The sequence below is a fragment of the Mustelus asterias genome, chromosome 22 (genome assembly GCF_964213995.1).
Source record: "Mustelus asterias chromosome 22, sMusAst1.hap1.1, whole genome shotgun sequence".
NCBI classification, from domain to species: domain Eukaryota; kingdom Metazoa; phylum Chordata; class Chondrichthyes; order Carcharhiniformes; family Triakidae; genus Mustelus; species Mustelus asterias.
The window spans coordinates 5705756-5719909 of NC_135822.1; positions in this window are offsets into that span (position 1 = coordinate 5705756).

Genomic DNA, 14154 nt, shown 5'->3' on the forward strand with positions numbered 1-14154 from the left:
GCTCTTTTGGAGAGTCGGTGCAGATTTCCTGGGCTGGATGGCCTCTTTCTGCACTGTCGGGATTTTATGATTTGTCTAAGTGTGCTAAACCTTCCTCCAGATGCATCTTATGTTATTTAAGACTTTGCAATAAACTGGAGGAAGTCTCTCATCGTCAGTCCTATTTCTTGGTGATTTCACTGTTTTAGATCACGGTTTAACAATACATGTGGGTCGTGATCAGCAAGTATTACTGCAGGTATATTTGTGCTAATACCTGTATAAGTGTGGCTTATTGCAGTTAAAAAAATGTTTTTGCTTCTTTCATCTATAGAGAACGTCATTGCAACTCTCGCAAACTCGACTATAACATTATGACCTAAACTGTCACCAGAATAACCAACACTCAGCATGAAGGACCCGGTGTAAAATTCTCAGTCTATAGTCTCATTGAACTGTGACACTTGTAGAATCCTGAGAATTTCAAATATGGACACATGGCATCTCGCAGTGGCAGGTGGAATGTAGAATTTCCGTCTGCGATATTATTATGAGATGGATTGACTTTTGCCCACAGATTTCTGGATGTCACACAGCAGAATCAAAAATGCATCTCGCAGAAGGGATTAAAACACAATTCTCTCGACATAAGAGAATGGACAGGTAGCAAGTTTAAAAATTCTGCCATTTCCACTCCCTCACATTACTGGCTCTAAGTATTATAGTATGTTGTAGATTTTTTGTAAAGGAATAAAGCGTGTGGAAAAATATTTTAAATATAGATACTTTTAAAATTTATTCTTTCACAAGATGTGGGCATAGCTGGTATTTTAAAGTTAAAGTTTATTTATTAGACACCAGTAAGCCTCACATTAACTATGCAATGAAGTTACTGTGAAATTCCCCTAGTCGCCACAGTCCGACGCCTGTTCGGGTCAATGCACCTCACCCGCATGTTTTTCAGAATGTGGGAGGAAACCAGAGCACCCGGAGGAAACCCACACAGACACAGGGAGAATGTGCAAATTCCACACAGACAGTGACCCGAGCCGGGAATTGAACCCGGGTCCCTGGCGCTGTGAAGCAGCAGTGCTAACCACTGTGCTACCGTGCCACCCCATTTGTTGCCCATCTCTCAGTGTCCTTGAACCGAGTGGCACATTGGGCTATTTCAGAGGGGCGGTTAAGAGTCAACCACATTGCTGTGGCTCTGGAGTCACATGTAAGCCAGACCGGGTAAGGATGGCAGATTTATTTCCCGAAAGGACATTCGTGAACCAGATGGGTTTTTACAACAATGGCTTCCTGGTCACCATCACAGAAATTAGCTTTTAAATTCCAGATTATTGATTAAATTGAAATTCCACCAGCTGCCGTGGTGGGATTTGAACCCGTGTCCCCAGAGCAACAGCCCAGGTCTCTGGAGTACTCGTTCCGTGACATTACCATGATGTCATCTTCCTCCCCACTGCATTGCATACAGCGATCCGATAGTTTAAAATTCCTATTTGGGTTGGATGCAGAAGATCAAGACCACTGCACCAAATAAAGAAATTAATATCAAGTGTATCACAGTGAGAAAACTAAATTCTCCATGTTAAATATGAAAAAATGCACTTTCCTGGAATTCAGTGTCACATTTCCAAGAGTTGAACCTACACTCCAGTTCAAACCTTCCTTTTAACTTTAACCAGCCTTTCAAACCGCAAGTGATGCCAGGCCTCACCTCTCACCCACATTTTTCTGTCATCTAAATATTTTCCTGGCAAAGCTCAGGGGCTGAAATGGACTAGATATCATGTTTAACCCTGAGACTAGCTTTCAATCACGTCTGTGCTATCACCGAGACTTTCCATTTCCACTTCCATAACATTGCCCGACACTGCCCCCGCCTCAGCTCATCCGCTGCTGAAACCCTCATCCATGGCTTTGATACCCCAAAATCAGACTTTCTCATGGTCAGGCTCCCACCTTCTATCCCCCCCATAAACTTGGTGTCATCCATGACACAGCTGCCCGTATGAAGCTCCATTAACCTATCACAAAAGAGTCATAAACCGGAATTGGAGCAGGCGAGGGGCGGATCATGGAAAGGTCCATTGACCTCGGGTGGGATTTTACGGTTTCGGGACGAGCGAGGCAGTAAAGTCCCGCCCATAGAGTCGTACAGAGCAGAAAAGGCCATTCGGCCCATCGAACCTGCACCAACAATAACTACCATTTGAGTCATGCTAATCCCATTACTGTACGTGCTAACCTACAATGGCTTTCAGCTAAGCAACATCTCCATTGTGAAATTTGCACCCACCACAGCCTTGGCCCTCCCAATTTCTAATTTCCTCTTGCACCACAACCCTCCAGAGTATCTGTGTTCCTGCATTTCTGGCCTCTTGAGCTGTTTAGAGCTCCGAAAGCTTGTGTGGCTTTTGCTACCAAATAAACCTGTTGGACTTTAACCTGGTGTTGTTAAACTTCTTACTGTGTTTACCCCAGTCCAACGCCGGCATCTCCACCTCTTGAGCATACTCAGTCTTAACCACGGTGGCTGCCCTTCAGCTCCCTAAGTTCCAAACTCTGTTTTTTCCTCCTTAAACCACTCAACCTTTCCTTCAAACTTACCCCTTTGACTTGATTTGATTTGATTTATTATTGTCCTATGTATTAATATACAGTGAAAAGTATTGTTTCTTGCGCACTATACAGACAAAGCATACCATACATAGAGAAGGAAAGGAGAGGGTGCAGAATGCAGTGTTACAGTCATAGCTAGGGTGTAGAAAAAGATCAACTTAATGTGAGGTAGGTCCATTCAAAAAATTTTCCTTCTCCTTGGAGAGACGTAGGATGAGAGGAGACCTAATAGAGGTACATAAGATGTTGAGAGGCATAGATCGGGTGGACTCTCAGAGGCTTTTTCCCAGGATGGAAATGGCTGCTATGAGAGGACGCAGGTTTAATGTGCTGGGGGGTAGGTACAGGGGAAATGTTAAGGGGAAGTTTTTCACACAGAGGGTGGTGGGCGAGTGGAATCGGCTGCCGTCAGTGGTGGTGGAGGCAAATTCAATAGAGTCTTTTAAGAGAATCCTGGATGAGTACTTGGGACTTAATAGGATGGAGGGTTATAGGTAGGCCTAAAAGGTAGGGATATGTTCGGCACGACTTGTGGGGCCGAAGGGCCTGTTCTGTGCTGTAGTTTTTCTATGTTTCTAAAAAATCATTTTGAGGTGGTTCAGTATCAAATTTTGCTTCAGAATGCTCCCATGACGTGCGGGGAGGCATTTTATTACACAAAAGGTGCTCTGTAAACTCAATTTGTTGTAATTGTTCTATATATGTTTGGGTTGCAGAAATGCTTTAGATGTGTATATTTTCCTGAAATCTCACAACTAGGATTAAAGACAGCTCTGTTATTCTACAAGTCTTTTAGTGTTACAAAGCTGTTTCATTTATATACCAGCAAAATGCACCTCCAACTCCTGACACTTCTTCAGCTTTCAAATAACAAGCAGCAGGGAAGTTGCCTGAATAAAGATTGAAGAGCAACTGAGAATCGGAGACAGACTTGTTGATAGAGCAGGAAGACCATAGAATAGTACAGCACCCAACAGTGGCAACATCGATAGAAAATCGGCTGAGTGACGCATGGTGGCATAGTGGTTAGCACTGCTGCCTCACAGCGCCAGGGACCCGGGTTTAATTCCAGCCTCAGGTGACTGTCTGTGTGGAGTTTGCACATTCTCCCAGTGTCTACGTGGGTTTCCTCTGGGTGCTCTGGTTTCCTCCCACAGTCCAAAGATGTATAGGTTAGGTAGATTAGCCATGCTAAATTGCCCCTTAGTGTCCCAAGATGTGTAGATTGGGGCGGGGGGGAATGGATTAGCAGGGTAAATGCGTGGCATTACAGGGATAGGGCGGGGGATGGGCCTGGCTAAAATGCTCTGTCAGAGAGTCAGTGCAGGCTCGATAGGCTAAATGGCATCTTTCTGCACTCTAGGGGTTCAATGAAGTTGTTCTTCGCACTGGAGGAAGATTATGGTTGAGTTCCCCACAGGACAGTATTAGGACCCCTGCTTCTCTTGAGATATATTAATGACCTAGACCTTTGTAGACAGGGCACAATTTCAAAGTTTGCAGTTGATACCAAACTTAAAAGTATTCTGAAGAAGGGTCATCCAGACTCGAAGTTTTGGCTCCATTCTCTCCCCACAGATGCTGTCAGACCTGCTGAGAATTTCCAGCATTTTCTGTTTTTATTTCAGATTCTAGCATCCGCAGTAATTTGCTTTTATTTAAATGTTTTCAGCACGGAGGTTGGTGTAGAACTTCAAAAGGACACGGACAAGTTAATGGAGCAGGAAGTCAGGTGGAGATTGAAATTCAATGTGGAGAAATGTGAAGTGATTCATTTTTTTTAGGAAGAACATGGAGAGGCATGTTGTACCTGTTAATTCTCAGATACTTTCGACCAGTTTGCTTACTCCAAGGTTTTACCCCGGTGTCCTTATTTGCAAGATGGTCAAAGGACAAACACAAGTAAAGGTTCAGCAAGTTTATTAATAATAACACTATTAACCCTTAAATTACCCACATAAAACAAGAGGATACCCCAGCAGATTCAAGTATACTACCCGTAAAGATGGTTTGGTTAAACTGTAGGTCCGGTTCTCTGAGTCCCTCTGGTCCGTCGTCACGAAGGTGAGTCTCGATGGCCGCTTCTTCCTTCCTTCCTTCTCTGGTCAGTCTTCCGAATGGTCACGGCCATCTCCCCTGTCGAGTCTTCGCTCCTGTGTGTCTTGAAGTGTGTCCCTTTATCCCCCAGCCTGCTTGCCTTTCCAGAAACTTGTCTGGCTTCCGGCCAATGAGGTCCCAGGAGGGGGTTCCAATACCCAGTGGGTTTCTTGATGTCTGCCTGACAGGACACCAGGGTCCGTCCCCCAGGTGTCCATCACCATGTTGTTGAACTTGTTATCAGATAAGGTATCTACAGGATCTCTTGGTGATAGAAAGTCTGGCTCGATCTGCGCTTCTAGCAATAGGCCGATGAATTTCAATGAGGTGCCATGATCTCCTGCTAAGTCTCAAGTAGAGTGTAACGACCTTTGACGGGTGGTTGATGGGTCAGGCCCAGACACGTTTCTGTATTTGTATAATTGGCCTGAGGTTTGACTGTTCCCCCAGCCACGTTCTGGGGTTCGGGTAGGGCAGAACGGATGGCAGGGCTTAAACATAACAGAATAAGTTTAACCTCTTCTGCCTCGTCCTTGGGGATATATCGGGGTTCTGCGTGGGGCTGACTAGGTCACCCACGATATTGGGTGACCTAGTCAAAGAGAGCATGTGAATCCCCGGAGGGTTCAAATACTCCAATCACTTTAGCTATGTCAGTGAGCAGTGTCATGGTGTATGGAGTTACATAAGTCACATTGTGGTTCTGTCCGTCCTGTCGTTGGGTGGTGATCGGATTCATCGGTACAGGAATCGGATTAGTGACTGGGCTTATTGGGATGGTAAAAGGACTAGGAGCTGAGACTGAGTTTCCCCAGATGGGGGCTGGATTAGGTGGTGCCGTTGGTTCCACTACCGGGAAGGGAGGTGGGGGTCCCCAGTCAGCCGTGATGCTAGCTGTTGCATAATGGCAGGCACCCTCTTCTAAATCCCCCCATTCCATCCCTGGGTCACTATCCCCTGTTTCGGTTGTGTATGCACACATTACATCCCTTTTTATGGCTAGTTGTGCTTTTAAATCTTCAATCTCGCGCAGGCATTTGGAGTGGTCTGTTGCGCGGGCTGTATTTACTTTTACTGCAGCCTGTAGGTCGCTGCATTTACATTTAACTTCCTCTACCTGTCGGGCGAACTTAAATGTGAGGATGGTTAGGTACACTGCCATAAGTAGGATTCCTATTACGGCCAGTTGTGACAGAATTTGGACATTTGAACCTCAATCCCAGAGGTCCTCCCATTCAGCATGACGGGCCATAATTATTTCCTTTTAGGATTCGTCACTTGTGTATAGGTAAGGGATCAGGGTAGGGGTCCGGTTTTCACTAAATTCCCTCCCGTAGATTTTACCCAAATTCCCTGGACTTCTAGTTCTAACTACACAGTTTGTCCACCTTGTGTTACAGACACCGGGTTTATGGCCCAATTTACTGGTTGAATTTGTATTAGTCCTTCACTCACTTAAGACTGGCCGATACGTGGGGCAGCTGCCCTCCTAATTCAGGCTCAGACGGAGTGTTGGGAGAATACCGGGTTGAAGGTTCGACTTCGGAGCAACATATTACTTCTTATCGAAGTCCCACCTGGGGTGCCACTGTTGTACCTGTTAATTCTCAGATACTTTCAACCAGTTTACTTACTCCAAGGTTTTACCCCGGTGTCCTTATTTGCAAGATGGACAAAGGACAAACACAAGTAAAGTTTCAATAAGTTTATTAATAACACTATTAACCCTTAAATTACCCACATAAAACAAGAGGATACCCCAGCAGATTCAAGTATACTACCCGTAAAGGTGGTTTGGTTAAACTGCAGGCCCGATTCTCTGAGTCCCTCTGGTCTGTCGTCACGAAGGTGAGTCTCGATGGCCGCTTCTTCCTTCCTTCCTTCTCTGGTCAGTCTTCCGAATGGTCATGGCCATCTCCCCTGTCGAGTCTTCACTCCTGTGTGTCTTGAAGTGTGTCCCTTTATCTCCCAGCCTGCTTGCCTTTCCAGAAACTTCTCTGGCTTCTGGCCAATGAGGTCCCAGGAGGGGGTTCCAATACCCAGTGGGTTTCTTGATGTCTGCCTGACAGGACACCAGGGTCCGCCCCCCAGGTGTCCATCTCCATGTTGTTAAACTTGTTATCAGGTAAGGTATCTACAGGAACTCTTGGTGACAGGAAGTCTGGCTCGGTCTGCGCTTCTAACAATAGACCGATGCATTTCAATGAGGTGCCATGATCTCCTGCTAAGTCTCAAGTAGAGTGTAACGACCTTTGATAGGTGGTTGATGGGTCAGGCCCAGACACATTTGTGTATTTGTATAATTGGCCTGCCTGAGGTTTGACTGTGTTTGATTTTAATATGCCCAATTCTTTAATTTAGGATATCCAATTTTATCAGCCTTAAAACTAGACCCTGTTTTATATCATCACAAGCAATATGTTATTTATTAGTCTCACAAGTAAGCTTACATTAACACTGCAATGAAGTTACTGTGAAAATCCCCTAATCCCCACACTCCGGCGCCTGTTCGGGAGAATTTAGCACGGCCAACGCACCTAACCAGCATGTCTTTCAGACTGTGGGAGGAAACCAGAGCACCCGGAGGAAACCCACGCAGACACAGGGAGAATGTGCAAACTCCTCATAGACAGTGACCCAAGGCCAGAATTAAACCCAAGTCCCTGGCGCTGTGAGGCAGCAGTGCTAACCACTGTGCCACCCATGTATTTCCTCCTTTTGTACCCCGTATCTTTAGAAGTGTAACACAATCAAATACCTAAAGATGTGGCAGCTATATAAATGATGCACAAAATCCAGGCATGAATTTTTCAGTAAGACACCTTTACATCAGATGTATCAGCTTGGTCGTAAGCAGAAAGCTACACCCACCACACATGTTGCAGGAAGCAGCTGATTCATGCTTTGATTGTGTTTTGTTGTATTGCTGCTAACGTCTGCTGTGAGTCAGTGACTTTCTTCAGTCATCAGCGAGAGTGACGTCTTTCAGCCAGTAGCATTTTGAACACAAACAACAATCAGAAATTGCCTGTAACATGTAGACTGACTGAGGAATGCTAAGTGGCCACCAGTGGCTTAACTATTAATTGATGCAAGTCCTTAACAAAAAGAGCAAGATTTTCAGCATGAGAGAGTCTGCTGTGACCCATTGTACCAGCATTGATACTCGAATGCTTAATTTCAGCTTAACACTCTTTTCTGACCACTGAAAATCATATCAGCAGTGAGGTGGTGAGTAAGCAGGTACTGACAACATACTTGGGTCCATCTGCGGATGCCTCTCTTTTCCAATATCAGAATGATGCAAGCATTGGAAATGCAACCAATGACTTACTTATCTCAGAAATTTACAAAATCCTAACAGGATTAGACAGGGTAGATGTTCCCGATGGTGGGGGAGTCCAGAACTAGGACGTCATAATTTGAAGATAAGGGGTAAACCTTTTAGGACTGAGGTGAGGAGAAATTTCTTCACCCAGAGGCTGGTGAATCTGTGGAATTCACTACCACAGAATGTTGTCTGATTTTAAGAAGAAATTAGATATAGCTCTTAGGGCTAAAGGGATTATCAGGATATTGAATTCTATGATCAGTCATGATCAAAATGAATGCAGAGTAGGCTCAAAGGGCCTCCTCCTGCTTCTAGTTTCTCTACTACACCACTGTAGAACATAGTCTAAATGCTGCACACATCAGTGCAGTAAAAAGGATTATTTTTCTGCTTTTCATCATCTCTCATTGCAACAAATCAATTCTGAAAACTCATGGTCTAAAGCGGCTCTTCAGTGAAAGTTGTATCGAAGTCAATTTGCTACAAAATTCTTGGCATTGTTTATCAGTGGAATGTTACATTGCTTCCAGGTGTTGCTGGGAGCTTAGGGCAATAGTTGGCCATGAAAGGATTTGGGAAAAAAAAGTTGAGAAGAATTTGCCGGAAAAAGGAGGAATGGATTTAATTGTTGCTGTAAAAGAGTGTCAGTCAGGACATGTGTGACAACCATGTGCTTAGATGCAAGATCTCCTCTGACTGCATCTGAATGAAAGTTAAGAGTGAGGATGTGTTCTTCCGCACTCACTGAAGCTAGATAAATTCATTTAGTTATATCATGTGGGAGGAGGAATAAAAGTGTACGTAACACACCATCATTACATAAACAAATGGTAGGAAGGAAATGGTAATGCTTAAAAATGGAAAACCCAACATTCAATTACATGAAAGGCTCGAGAAAGAGGCTATCTGGCCTATCAAGTCTGCAGCAACTCCCCGAAAGGACATCCCCACCCAGGCCCTCCCCTTCCCTCCTCCCTATCCCCATAGTCTTAATTCACTGAACCCGAACATCTTTGGACCATGCACCATGACAGAGAGTAATCGGACAACCTCCTCGTAGTAATTGTGATGTTAAACAAGCATCTGAAGATGGACAAGAGTGGCTCAGGTGGATTCTTCTGCTGACATTTCTTCTTTACTGGTAGCGAGTGTCTAGCTTCCACCTGACTACCTGTGGACAATAGCACATGAAACTAACTCTTCACAATGCCATATCTTGCACTGCTGTGCCATTATACCACCTTGCTTGGAGAATTTTGAAAAAAAGTCTTCAGTTTTTGAAAATGTTGTGTGAAAATTTACATTGCTGTAAAAAATAAGATTCCCTCTTACATTTCCTCCTTTTAACTGGACTTCTGAGAATAATTATAAAATGTGGAATAGTCAATATTCCACAAGAAGATTCAGCAAAGTGTGTCTCATGAGAAGCTTTGGGTTCAGCATCACTCCAGTGCCTAATGAGTCAATGCTGAATCGGATTCCATCTAAAAGCAATGTCGAGTTTTCCAACAACAGAAAGTGATGACATTTCTTGTGAGTTTCAAATCAAGCCCATTTTCTTTGAAAGTTTACACACTTGCCCTGGCACATTCTCAGGAGGAACGACCATTAACCACTTGTCCAAATGGGAAGAACCATGCTTACTGAAAACCATTTGGTAAAAAGTGATAGGTGGTCAAAATTAGCACGGTGCAATGTTCTCCTTGCATATTGAACCTCAACTTTCATCATCGTTTACACTTGAATTATTTTCAGGGGAACAAAACTTGCAGACAAAAAGATGATATCATTCACTAAGATTTAACATTCAAGAATTACATAAATGATTTAATTTGTGACAAATTAACCAGGCCAAAGAAAATAGACCAGGAAAACTTTTCTGGAAATAGGCAGCAATTGTTGGGACTTTTGTCAAGGGCCCCTTGTTGGCAGAACTTGGAGGAAGGTACTTTCATTAATTTATGCAAGATAATGTACTTGAAATAGGAAATGTGGAACATCGCTGTACAATGAGCGAGTATTCAATGATGGTCACCGACTAGTGACTTACCATATCTTAAATTATTAACTTGACTCACTAAGCACCGGGGGTGGATTCTTTGCAGGGTCTAATCTCAGTGCACAATGGCTGGAGGGCACTAAAGGGAGACAATAGAGGCCCGTAGTTAATTGTTCATTGAAGGATCTCAATAGGCCCAAGGGGGGCAGACTGCCTGACATCTCCTGTGGCCTAGTCGTATAGGTCACTGAACTGGTAAACTGATGTTCTGGGGTTCCAGGCTCGAATCTCACCACAGTAGATGGTTGTATTTGAACTCAAATAAATCTGACATCTTATCGGCATCCCTCCCTGCTCCATCCCCCCATATGATGGGGGCACATAAAATAAAAGTAGGCACCACTGTGGGGTGAGTGTGGTACCTACTTTATTTTATGTGCCCACCATCTTCAAATACACGGGTCGTGGGTGGTAAGAGCTGCAAAATTCACACCTAGGATGTACCCAGATGGATTTCTACTTTGACAATGCAAATGTTATTGACACACTTGGGAACTATAACCACCATTCCTTCTCTGTAGCTGGATCAAGATCCTGGCACTCCCTTCCTAAACAGCAATGTGGGTACACCTACACCACATGGATCGCAGCAGCTCAAGGTGGCGGCAATTATAGATGGGCAATAAATGCTGATCTAGTCAGTGATGCCCACATCCCATAAAAACATAATAAAAAGTATTACATTAAGAACAGAGTGTAAACTTTGAACATGTCACCTCCAAAAAAGGCATGTACAACAGGAAAAGGTTTGATTGAGATTCAAAGTGTGCACATTCATAAATGAGGCCATTAAGATTAGAATAGACCATCAACCTTCCACACATTCATGCCATTGGCACAACTCTTCAGAAAGACATAGCCAATTCAGGAATCTGTCAAAAGATCCCTCACTCTTCAAAGATGAACAGCTGGATTCCAGGATGCCAAAGTAGAAACTTTTTGACAATCAAAACGCATTTGATCAACCTCAAAAGAAAAAACTTCCAACATGGATGTCGAATCTAATGATAAAAGTTAATCATAAAACAAAAGCACAAGAATAACCCTCAAAAGGATTTTAAAGTTTATTTATTTACTGTCACAAGTAGGCTTACATTAACACTGCAATGAAGTTACTGTGAAAATCCCCATGTCACCACACTCTGGCACCTGTTCGGGTACGCCGAGGGAGAATTTAGCATGGCCAATGCACCTAACCAGCACGTCTTTCAGACTGTGGGAAGAAACCCACGCAGACATGGGGAGAATGTGCAGACTCCACACAGATATAGTGACCCGAGGCTGGAATTGAACCCTGGCGCTGTGAGGCCGCAGTGCTAACCACTGTGCCACCGTGCTGCGTTGCCAATCCTCATTTCATTCTCCCAATGGCTACGTGGAGCAGATTCCTAACAAGAGGGCTTAATCCTGTTATGATAAATTCCTCTGTGGTGGAGATCTTCATTGTATGTCCATTTGCACTAATGTGTTGTGTATTACAAGAATAAATCTTACTGATAAATAAACAAAAAGTTCATGATCCGGGCGATGGGTGATGGCAATCAATTGGGAAACATTGTGTAGAACATTGATCTTTTCAAAAGATCACTCATTAAAAATAAACAACACTTCAAGGAAACCATGAATCAGTTAATTCTCCATCTGGTTTCAGTTAGGTAGAAAACTGAGTATTTTTTGCCATTTATGTAATCTGTTCCATTTTAAACCGATGAATCTCCATCCTGGGCCATTGATACAATTTACTGCTAAGGGAATCTTTAGGGCATGGGTCTAAATTACTTTATGCACAACCACACTATATAGTTAACTCTGGCATCAGTATTTCTCTTTTGTGAACTCAAATGTTATCTAAAAATTACACCTTGCCAAGAAGGGAAAATGTTTTCTCAAATATAGCTCAAGAATAAGCGGTCATTTGTTTTAAATTAGGGGAGACAAAAATAAGTTCAGAATTGAGACAAACGTTTTGGCAATAGGTTGATACACGTGTAAACGAGCAACGGAAAGCTGCAGCAGGGTGAAGACGTGATTCAGTTACCAGATTTACAAATGCATCAAGGCTGTTGTATAGGAAGTTGGATAGATAGGCAAGGTGAACTATTCCGGATTTGATCTGATTTATTGATTTGATTTATTGTCACATGCATTAGCATAGTGAAAAATATTGTTTCCTGCGTGCTATACAAAGCATACCATTCATAGAGAAGGAAACGAGAATCAGAATGTAGGGTCACAGTGATAGCTAGGGCGTAGAGAAAAAGCAACTTAATGGGAGGTAGGTCCATTCAAAAGTTTAACAGCAGCAGGGAAGAAGCTGTTCTTGAGTCAGTTGGTTCGTGACCTCAAACTTTTATGTATTTTTCCCGATGGAAGAAGGTGGAAGAGAGAAATGTCCGGGCTGTGTGGGGTCCTTAATTATGCTGGCTGCTTTGCTGAGGCAGCGGGAAGTGTAGACAGAGTCAATGGATGGGAGGCTGGTTTGCATGATGGATTAGGCTACATTCATGACCTTTTGTCGTTCCTTGCGGTCTTGGGCAGAGCAGGAGCCATACCAAGCTGTGATACAATCAGAAAGAATACTTTCTATTGTGCATCTGTAAATGTTGGAGAGAGTCGTAGCTGACATGCCAAATTCCTGCCTGAAATGGCTGTTTTTGCCATGATGTGGAGATGCCGGTGTTGGACTGGGGTGGGCACAGTAAGAAGTCTCACAACATCAGGTTAAAGTCCAACAGGTCTATTTGGTAGCACAAGCTTTTGGAGCGCTGCTCCTTCATCAGGTGAGTGTTTTTGCTATAATATTTTAGAACTTTTCTCCCCCCCCCCCCCCATAAAATCATAAACAAGTGACTGTTGGTCGTACCGTACCAGTATATTTATCGCAATTTAGAATTAAACTCCTTGTGGTGCAAAGTGCTTGTTCAACGTTCACTGTAGATCATTGCTTTCACAATGCCCTGTGAAGGTAATAGATGGAAACTTACTAGCATCTACAAACATCAAATTCCCTTGTGACAGTAAAAAAAAAGCAACTACCTTGTGTCTTCCATGACCTCGGGACTTCCCAAAGCATTTTGCTGCCCACAAGATATTTTTGAGTGTAGTCATCACTTTTATACTGTAGAGAAATGTGGCAGCCCGTTGGCACACAGCAAGGTCCCACACCAGGTTTTGGTTGACAGTACAGCACTCTCAGTACTGCAGGGGAGTGTCAACCTAGAATTTGTGTTTAAATCTTTAGAGTGGGACTTGCACCCACAACTTTCTGAATTGAAGAGATGTGAATTCAAGAGTGCTACCCACTGAGCCACTGCAGACATGTTGTGTCAAAGCTCGATTCACATCATCCAGGTAATTCTTAATGAACCATCTTGGACAAAACTACTTAAACAGCTAGAATACCATTAACAATATATAAAGGATCATTAATGCAGATAGGTAGGGATTGATCAGGTATAATTCCTAAAGATTCACAGATGATACAAAAAATTTCAAAAATTAGGATGAGACAGGATAATTGGGTCACCCGCAATCCTGTTCTTTATATTTTCCCCTTTGTCTTTTGAAGTTATACTAAACTTTTTTTTGCCAGGGTTTGGTCACTCAATCCCATGATTTAACTGGCTTAATGACGGTGGCACAGTGGTTAGCACTGCTGCCTCTCAGCACCAGGGACCCAGGTTCAATTCCCAGCCTGGGTCACTGTCTGTGTGGAGCTTGCACGTTTTCCCTGTGGGTTTCCTCCGGGTGCTCTGGTTTCCTCCCACACTCCAAAGATGTGCGGGTTAGGTTGATTGGCCATGTTAAATTGACCCTTACTGCCAGTGGGGACTAGCAGGGTAAATATGTGATGTTACGAGGATGGGGACTGGGTGGGATTGCAGTCAGTGCAGACTCGATGGGCTGAATAGCCTCCTTTGGCACTGTAGGGATTCTCTGAACTAGTTTTAGTTATTGATGGCTGAAACCTTGTGCACAGAAGTTCACCTGGCTACTTAACAGGTACTTTTCAAAGTAATATCTGGAATCTTTGGCTTCCAATGTGCACTACACACCA